Genomic DNA, 10,933 nt, shown 5'->3' on the forward strand with positions numbered 1-10,933 from the left:
ATGCCTGGCAGCACAAGTGCACGTTGAAAGACCCTGCAATTTGCCAGGGTCTCTCCTACGGCATGAAGTTAATTCATCCATGAAGAAGCCTCTGTGGTGACACGGAGCAGAAAACTTTGCAAGGGCACTCAGTGAGGAGCACCTAACCCAGAAAGGCCCTAGACAGTGCTGGTCTGCAGCAAAACATTTCTTCTTCAGGAGCCCGGAGCTTCCTTTTTTCTTAGATCTTTAAACCTTTCTCACCACCCTCTCTGCTGAAAGTCTAAGCTTGTATATTATTTTAGTATTTCAGACGCATGATGGTGTGAGAGATAATAAACCTTCAGTCCCTCAGTCATGATGTTTTCACTTTCAAGATGTTTTCGCTTTAAAGCAAAAAACAAAACAAAACAGGCAGAAGGGACAGGCGAGCAGTTGCAGTCAAAAGATCACTTTTTCTTTATTTTTTATGACAATATTTGGGGAAAAAACAAATAGATAAGCACACAGCAGTAGCCATGAAACAAAGCTTTTAATGCAGAAAAAAATATAGCCTAATTCTTTTTTCATCCTCATTTGCCATTGTAATTATAATCTTTATGTGGGGAGGATAACCAGACCTCTTTACCTCTCTCTTGTGGACTTACCTGCTTAAATACAAATGTGTTTGAAGAAGACATGTTCAGACTTGAGAATCACTATAAATGTTCCACATACTCAACAAGAAAGAAAAAATAAATTCAGCAATGGTGTTGGAAAAGAAATGAAATTTAGCAAAATATTTAATTATAGTGAGTTGTGTGTGAACTGGTTTGTTAAAAAGTAGTTTTGTAGCTGTTGAAAGTGTGTTGGGTTTTGTGTGTTACCTAGCAGGTAGTCTTAGAGATTTAATAAATAATTAAACTAGTGCAAGAAGGTAAGAATGCTAAACTGTCTAGAGGCAGCATACAATGCTCTTAGAATAAGATAAGCAGAGGATTAATGATCTTATTTGTGAACCAAGGAATGTATCACAAGGGGTCTGTGACCAGGCAAGGGGAACGGGGAAACTGTTCCTTAGAGACTTTGTTGTGAATCGCATGTATAAGAGGGAAGCACCCATACGCGAATTCGGGGGCTCGGACTTTGGGACGTGAGTCCCCCAGTTCCCCGGGCCCTTAATAAAGCACCCACAAAACTTATCCGAGTTTTGTGTCATTTATCAATCGGGCAACAATGGGAATGTCAGGTTTCAAATATAGCAACTTCTTTAACTTGGAGGAGGTAAACTTCACTGGGAAAACACCGAGGAAATTTTCCAAATATACATCCTTAACTCTTGTACAAATCTCTTTCTCTTTTAGGAAATTGTCTCAGCAAATAATTCTGGGGAAAACAAAGTTTTGCTACTGGGCAAAATAGTTACAAACTGAATCAAAATATTAATTTTGCAATTTAATGGATTGAATCATTAATAAGAAAAAAATTTGGATAACTACACCAAATGTTTTCATTTTGGATCTGACTTTAGGAAGGAAAATTATTCTTAATAGAGATGCCAATTCAGAACCTTGACAATATATTAAATTACCTAAGTCCTCAGCAAAAGGCATGTGTACAGTCTTACTGGTCTCATACAACTTATTTTCTTAAATAAAATGGGAAGTTATTGGTTTTCATATATATGAAATTGTTGTAAAAGAAATTTAAATGGTGGGGCTTTTGTTTCTTTGGGTTTTCTGTGGTTTTTCCAGTGTCATTAATTTTCAGGAAAGGTTAACCCTTCCTGATCTAATTAATGATAAATCCTTTCTGCTCTAATTAATTAATGATAAAAATAATCAAAGATAATAATTTTGAAGTTTTATTGCTCTCATTGTCTTCATATAAATTCACCTTTGTTAGCATAAAACATATGATCATAATCTCTAACACTTGCAACATGCAATAAATTGTTTTATAATTTATTATATTACTTCCCCGTACAAACAGAGAATGCAAATTTACAAGTGCAATAGCATATTTTGATACTGGAAAAACATTAACTTTTCTCATGCCAGTGATGTGTTTGTGCAATTATAGTTTGATCTCTCAAAGTTTTCACCATAATCCATGATTTTCAGGGATTATAGCTAGTATACCAAATTGCTGCTCTCTTAAGTTTCGCACAGGGTACAGAGTGTGAGACTTACTGCATGCGTACATGAGATGCCTCTGAAAAATTCCTGATAATGAAGTTAGAGAATCAAACCAGACTACAATTCACTGTAAAACACCCTGGGCGGGCAGGATTCCCCAATTTGCCTCCAGATTAGTTTGATTTATGCACAGGAAGTCTGACTGTGTTTGGTTTACTGCACATGGAAATTTATAGTGGTTGTGCATGTGGTGCAGCTAGAAGTGCCTTTCTTCTCACTGAGAAAAATTTTAGATGAAAAAAGTGTCTATTTGGTTAGGCACTCAGTGAGGCACTTTACAGAGGTGAGATCACTGACTACATCGATAGAGAAAGTGAGAGGAGGCTTAACTGGGGGAGAAAAAAATTCTGTTGACACAGATTTTATGGTTTAACTAAAGCTACAGAGTATTGAGAGAAACCTGAATTACCTATCAAATAGTTCAAATGTTCAAACAAGACCAAGGGAGCTGCTGACATCCTAGCAATGCCCAGCCAAGTACCATGAGCATTAGTGTTGAATTGGCATTTGCAGAGCAATTGTGAGACTGCAAGTGAAAAGAACGTTGTACATTTTAAAGCACAGCCATTTCTGTACAAAGAACTGTTATCTGATTAAATTTAGGAATATTGAAAGGCTGTTCTGAATTAATTAGTTTAGAAATGTGTTTGGCTCACTTTATTTAAGGCACTTTGCCTTAGATCTCTGGCAGTGTGGTACAAAAGAAACCTCAAAAGCAACTTCAGATGACTAGGAAGGCAGCTTTTAAACAGGTGTTATCAAACATGCCTTAAATTGTGTTAAGGACTTCCATGCTCTAATTAGATGACTGAGTTGTGATACAGACTGCTCTCCAAGTTGAAAGCTTATTCATGTAACAACCTAATTGGAAATGTTAGCATAAATTTACTGGAGGAACTTATATTTCTGATTTTATAAATCTGTGGATTTGGGAGACTAAAAAAGAAATTAAAGGAGCCTTCGTCCTTTGTAGATGTATAAGAATTCAGGTGACTGAAATATGGCAGTATAAATGGGTAGGAAGTTAAACTAATTCCTGCCAAATACAGTAGGTAGTACAGAAGTAAAGTAAGGTAAAGAGAGCTATTTATTTCCCTAATTATCCATCTGGTGGTAAAATGCTACTGTTTTATTTTTGTTAATTTAAAAATGGTTTGCATGTGATGAAATTCTCAGGATTGTCATCACTTATTCATAGCTTTCTATGTACTTGAAGGTACTTGAATATACACTTGAATCAAATTAAAATATTTAATTAGTTCTCTGAAAAAATTCATGTGACTTATTTTCTGTCTCATTCTCTATCCAGGTATGTCTAAGGCCATACTTCAGTCACCTGAATCTGACATCTTAACTTTTAAGATCTATTCATTAAAATTATTAAAAACAAACAAGTGATATATTTGTGACATAAATTATCATTCAATTATTTTGATTCTGAGGAAGTATTTTTAACATTTAATTCTTTTTCACAGCTGCTTATTCATGATCTCATAATACTGGAAGAGTAATTGTTTTTCTAAATGAAATCTGGTTCACTAAAGTAGAGGCAAGTTTGCATTTGACTTCTGGTTTTTATATAGAATACATTTTTTTTTAATTTATTTTGCTGTTGAAAAAGAGGCACTTGAGATTTTTAAATTTTAATTGTCTTTTTCAATTTGCCAGTATATGTGATACAAGTGAACTGTGAAATACTGTTCAAAACATCTCTATCAATTCAAATCCCTTTGTTTAAAGATAAGATATATTCAAAATTTAGGTACTCAGTTCTTAAGCAAGTAAAAATCATACTTCAAAATTCTGCTTTTTTTTTTCTCTTTCTCATGCACATGAGGTTTCTACTTTAAAATAAAGACAAGCTATGGAAAGCTTAATTAATGCACTAAAGAAGAACTAGAAATAAAAGGCAATAATTTAAAAAAGAAATATTTGCATTAATTGTTTTGTTGCAAATTAATAATTTCATTAATTTAATATAGACATAAAGAAAAAAATAATTATTTATTTTTAATAATACATCATGCATGGAAACACGTCTTTTACATAACTATTTTGGAAAAAGCCCCAAAATTAAAAATACTGGCACTTCTATTTTCTGTAAGATCTCATTCAGTTCAGCTCTTGGCTTCATGCTGTGAAGTACTTTTACCAATGACCAAAAAGAAATCATAAAATCATTACTGATGAAATTTGTAAATGGTTTGAAAATTGAGAGAGTAGTAAATAATAAAGAGGATATATTACTCTACAAATTTATCTGGATCACTTGACAAGCTGAACATAATCAAACAATATCTGGTTCAATATAGCAGAAAGGGAAGTCATGCATTTAAATGGAAATAAATTAAATTGTATTTATGAGGTGAAACACTCCAGTCTGGAAAACAGTGACACCTAGCAAGAGCTGGGCTAAGATTCATCTAACTAAGCTTGAGATGAGTCTTGGAAATTCAGCCTGGGTAGAATCAATCTTTAAATGAACACATAAGACCTACTTTTTAATTGTGCTTTATATTCAGAAGCAGAAACTGTCAAGCACTTTTATGGCTGGAGAGAGAGAGACCTGTTTTTACATAATAGCCTTCTCACTGGAATACTCACCCAGAACTGCAAACTTTATTTGAAGCTCTTTTTATTCCCAGGGGGTTTGAAGATGGGGGCCTTACCAAGGTCCAAGGTCTGTGAACTATCTCAGATGGGACTGAGAATCATGAGCAAAGAACGAGATCTTAGATAATATCAGACAAGATCACAGTTGCTGAAAATTAAAGAATTAATTTCCTGGTTCAAGATCTCGTGATTGGCTCTGCTTTTTTGTACAAGATACGTAATGCATTGAATTTTCAGACAATAAATTTTAAAATCCAGTGCTTAAACTTATGGAATAAAGGTGGGTGCTTTCCTGTGTTCCTCCTATCTAGCACACGGGGGAAAAGTGTCTAAGGACATAGTAGCCATGCTTTCTTCTTTTTTTTTTTTTTCCTTTGGTGTTGCTAGTGAAATGGAAAGGCTTGAGAAGGAATGAAGAGATTCTGTGGGTCAAAATCAGTTTGCTGGAATGGGGCTGATAGCAGGGGATGGCTTTCACAGTCATGGATCCATCTCCGAGTATCAAGGACTGCTTAGAACAGTTGAGATTCAGTTGACAAAAGTGTAAATGGGTTTCCAAACTAACACAGCAATAGGGAGAAGGGTGAGTGATCAGTGTTTGCCTTTTCCTTAGAAAAATAAATGTGTGCAGGTTTTGGGAAAGTACAGCTTCTGGAAGGTGTGCTGTTCCCATTCACTAGCTAACAAACTGCCTCCTGCTCTCTTCAGAAAGTTGCTCACGCTATAATTTTTTTCCTGTGGTTTTCTAAGGCAGCTGCAGAAAAATAAGCTGTTTGAATTAATTTGAAAAATGAACTTGAATGAACTTGCTTTGGCAAACCTTTCCTCTGTGTATGTGGGAGTTGGAGTTTTCCAGAGAATGGCAATCCCAGAGTGAACATTTACCACAGAGGCACTTTAAAAGACCTCTCTTTCACTGTAAAGAAACATGAATAGCTATTAAATGCTTTAAATAGCTTAATTATATTTAATATTTTCTAGCAATTCAAATCTTTAATGAAATTTTTTGAAAAGCAGGTCACTGCTTTAAAAACTGGCTATAATCTAAGAGACATCAAAGACTTTTTTTTAATGTTCTTGTTTTATTTTTGTATCTATGAGTCCACTATTAAATTATTTGAAAGAGGAAGCTTGGAGGTTTGGCCTCACCTAGCCTCCAAATCAACCTTCTGGTTGAATTCCAGTAAATTAATTCAATTCTTACATTTTATTGCAATCTTTTCACAGGGGTAATTAGGACCTAAAATGAGATAATTCATTTAAGCAGAACCATTTCACCCCCACAGCTACTAAATTGAAATTTAGAAAATTTAGACATTATATTTTAAAAATATAAATTTGTAATTTCAGATTGAAAATTTAGATTATATTTATAATATTATGACCTTTTTTTTTACTCTGAAAAAAAAATATTCTGTTTTGTAGTGTTTTCTGACTTGGGAGCAAACAAGTGAGGTAAATAAAAAACTAAAAGGCAATAAACTTCCCTTATAGATCAGACACAAGTGTGTAAACTACTCCGTATTATTTACCAAAAAGTAAAATTAATATTTTCCTTATCTAAGACTTAGGTTTCTTATGTCATACAGTAGTGATAAAATATTTTATGAGGCATTAGGAGTAAAAACTTATGGTTGTTGTTGCAATTAGCATTGATTATGCTATACATTGTGTAGATTTTTATAAAGTGGAAGATAATCTAAATATTGAGATTCATATTATCATGATTTATTTTTAAATAATATTGTACTGACATTCAGCTCTGTAAGCTAGTGGATCTCTATACCTTTCAGTAAAACTTACTGAATTTTTCTGCCTAAGACTGTGGTCTTTGTTCTTTGTGTAACTCTGTAAAATTCCTTTCAAAAAAACCCCAGAACAACAGAATAATGCATCATACTGTCTTTTTTATTTTCTAACCTTTATAACTTTTCATGGGTTTCTATTGTTTCTTTTTTCTATATAATACCATATTAAAAAAATAATTAAATGCATTCACCACAGAATAAATTTTAAGTAGTTTGCTTTTGTGAGAATTAGACAGGAAAATATAAATATCATTAAAATAATTATAATAATACAAAAATATAAAATTATTATTAATATTTTTGGACAAACCAAATTAATTTTTTATAACCATGACTAGCTATCTATATAAAAGGCAAACTCTAAATATTAAAATTAGAGACCATGCTCCCTCTGACTTTGTTATACTCCTTTGGATTAACATATTCACTACAATGGCTGTACCCTTTTCTTTGTCACCAAAAATAAGTTTTTAAAAGTCATAAAAATTTAGATTTTATTTCTGCATTTCTTATTTTCTTTTGGTTTTTTTTTTTACCTGAATTTTCTTGATGTTTTGAATGTTTGTATATGCCTAGGTACATATTAGCAAGATCATAATATGTTGCTGCTGAATGGACCTTAGCACAGGTCCACTGGATAGATATTAATAAGAACTATGCAGGTAACCAAAGGTAGTGGTGCTTTTAAGTTGCCTCTGTAACAATGGGGTCATTTTGCTACAATTTAAGCAAAAGTTTAAATAAAATAAATGTAGGCCAAATATTTAAAAACCATGAATGTTAAAATACATTCTTTTGGCAAGCAGTACCTGTTTAGAAATACGGTTACTTTGAAATAAATGTTGCTTAAGTTGCACACCTCAAGGTCAAATAGTGTTTGAAGATGGGGGCTGTGAGAGACTGCAGGGAAAGTAGTCAGATGTAAACTTTCACACCTGGGCACTTGGCTTAAACAGATTTTTTTTGTGCAGGTAGCTTGCAAGTTCTGTGAATAAAGACATGAGATGGCCAAAGAGATAGAGATTAGGTTGTTAATATAATACTGCAAATTCTGTAGAATAGGAGGTAGAACTATTAGTAGTGTTTTGATCTTTATGTTGTTATTAGAAAATAATACTACACAGAATGATGGAAACTATCTCTACATCTGATTGGAAGTCAATTAATAATTTTAGCTAAAATATTAGCAATACTCAAGTTCAGGATTCAAAACATGCTGATAAAATTTATTTCCAAAATTCTCTAACAGATGGTGAAGAATTTTCATTTGTTTTCTACCTTACAAAAATATCAGGTTTTTTTAAAATATTCTTCATTTTTAAGTTCACTTACACTTGACGGAAAAAAATATCCAAAACTGAGAAAAAGGAGTCCAAAAATTAAACAAACTTTCATATTGAGTAGGAAAATATGTTCAAAGTACCTATTTTTGCTTTTGTTTCTGTTTTTTTATGGTCCAAACCCTGATATATATCTATTTCAGTTCTCCTGGCCATTTTCCTTTAATGCGGTCTGAGCAGTGAACATTAAATTAATCCATTGTTTACACCACTCTATCCTGGAATCCAAACATTCATTTTCAGACTTCTTGCTTGTCATAAAAGTTTATTCCATGCTATTTTCTTTGCTACAGTCATACTGCATTTCATTTCTGGATTTATAGGAAGATTTCTTTTTTAAGTATTCACAAATACTGCAGTTGTAATCACACCTGATTAGTTAGTTGAGTGCCAACTACTTTATGTGGGAACAACTGTATAATGTGAGAGCAATTATGTGATTAGTTTATTTCTTCTAAGCTTAAGCATTATCAAGAGAACAAAACCTTCATGTTATGAGGTAATTGTTTTTCAGCAACTTTATGTGTTGTCATCATGTGATATTAATTATTTTACGGTATTGTTATGCAATTGTACTGGATTCTGAAATAGGAGTCCAAATTTTTTGGAATTACATAATTTTTCACTGATGTGTGCTGGTCTTATGGACTATCTTATGGCTGTCTGTGCTGCAAGTGGTGCAGAGCTTTCCCAGTATATCAGAGAACAAGTTAGCTGTAGACCTATAATGAGTAGAGTCATTTTAGCAGAGCTGCAGCAAGCCAATTCTTCCTATCTTTGAGACGATTTCTTATGGTGTTGTGTAAGGCTGACACTTCAATGTTGTTTCAGGATCTGAGCTAGCATCTCCCTGTGACAGTGTGTCACTTCAGATAGAGGTTTAGTCTGGCTGAGAGCTGGTTAGGGGATTTCCTACACTGTGTTACATTACACAGTGTATTCATGACCATCAGTTTCATTAATATTTTATTTTGGCAGTATGCATACTGATATCCAGTAGTGTCAGGGAAAGTTTTGGTAAAACTTTAAAGCAGATTATTGCCTTTAAGATACCATATAACATTCCTCCTTTTTTTTTCAACCCTTTTTTTTTTGCCTTTACCATGCCACCTAACTAGGTAAAGCAAGAAAAAAAAAAAACCAATCCAAAAAAGCCACCCCAGAGGATTGCAGAAAGGAATCTCTGTGATTCTATGTCACTGTGCCTGAAAGTTATAACCAAAAAAATAGGTGCAGCTCTAATAACAGTACCATAAAATTTCAAAAGCAACTCATGTGGGATCCTCATTATTACTGAACTCTTGAAAAAAAACACATTTAGTTTCTGAGAAGTGAGCTATTAGGAGCTAGCTCAAATTTCCCAGTTCTCACTTGTAGTCCATTTCACAAAGTCTTATGCATTATTGTGGATTGGTTGAACCATATCTTTCATTTGAGAAAAACCCACCCCAACTAGTTTTCTGTTCAGCGTTACTGGCAGACACATATTTGAAGTACATATCAGACTGAAAATATCTTATTGATTTGAATTAACAAAGCTTGTACTATTTTCCCAGAATTTATAAATAACACAGATATGCTCTTTTGGGTCAATATAGAAACAATTTTGGTACAGTAAATGCTACGGCTACCATTCATAATGCTTGGCTTGCAATCCTGTTATTTTCCATCTAGGTTGCTGACATTAGTAATTTCATTAGATGTAACTGAACAAACTTTCATTAATGGGGAAGGAAATTTACCTTAAGCTTGTAGCACTGCTACCACAAAAAAAGATGAAACCTCCATAAGAAAAATCCTCTCCATTCAATGAGTGCTCTATGAAAAAGATGAAAAATTAGGCTTTTTGAAATAATGTTTGGTAATTTTTACTTCACTAACACTTTTGAAACATTTTGGCCGTTGCCTTGTCTGGGTAACTTGTGGCAGGTACAAATCTACTCAAGGTTCAATGTAATAAGAATAATTGATACCAAAAGCTAAGGAAAACAGAGTTATCTGTTTCCCAGCAAAATTCAACTTCCAGTAATCACATAATTTTACCCAATATATATGAATAGATGAATTACCCTTCAATTAGCATAGTAAAAATCAACATAGTAACAATGGTTCCAGTGAATAGTAATGATTCGTATCAGCTTTTAGTTAGTCTGTATATTTGTAGTAATTTATTTATGTGTTGTGGAAGCTTTTTGCTTTTGCTTGTATTAAATTTGGCCACAGTAAATGGGTTTAAAAACATAAATTATAATAAAATTCCTTAATTCTTGGTGGTTCCTCTACTTCATTTCTGGAGTTCAAAATTCATATTTAAGAATGAGTTACTAGTCTAGAAGTTAATTATAAGCTATGAGAGGAAATACCTACAACAGTTTTAAGATGAGAATCTAAAGACACTTAAATGCCATGGTTTTGTAGAGGTGTTAGGGCATGGGTTGGACTCAATGATCTTGAAAGTCTCCTCTAACCTAGTGATTCTGTGATTCTGTGAAATGTTTTCTTCACTACAATTTTTTTCTGCATATTTTCAAAATATATAAAAAAAAGCTGACAGAAAGAAAGGATACCTAGAATTATTGCTTATTCAGAGTCACGGGGAGAGCAGTGACTTCTTTCTCAGAAGTCCGTATCAGGCTCAGAGCTATTTGACATCTTTGTTGGTGACGTGGACAATGGGATTGAATGTAGCCTCATCAAGTTTGCTGACAACAGCAAGCTGTGCCATATTACTGAATTTTCTATCATCTCTTTTCCAAGACGGAGACAAACCAAGCATGCATCAGTCACTGGAGTTTTCCCCAACTGGAGCTGAAATTCAACAGTTTCTTGTCACTTGTTTTATCAGTAGTCAAAAGAAATTGATATTAATGTTGACATTTAAAAACTGACATTGTAGGAAAAAAAATAAAATGCCATTTCATTTATAGTTGTGTTCTTTGTTTCCATATGAGTGTATGTAAGTGTTTTACGCAATTTAAAAAAAACAGAATGGAGGGAATAAAATCCAGCAAACAGC

The sequence above is a fragment of the Ammospiza nelsoni genome, chromosome 2 (assembly GCF_027579445.1).
Source record: "Ammospiza nelsoni isolate bAmmNel1 chromosome 2, bAmmNel1.pri, whole genome shotgun sequence".
NCBI classification, from domain to species: domain Eukaryota; kingdom Metazoa; phylum Chordata; class Aves; order Passeriformes; family Passerellidae; genus Ammospiza; species Ammospiza nelsoni.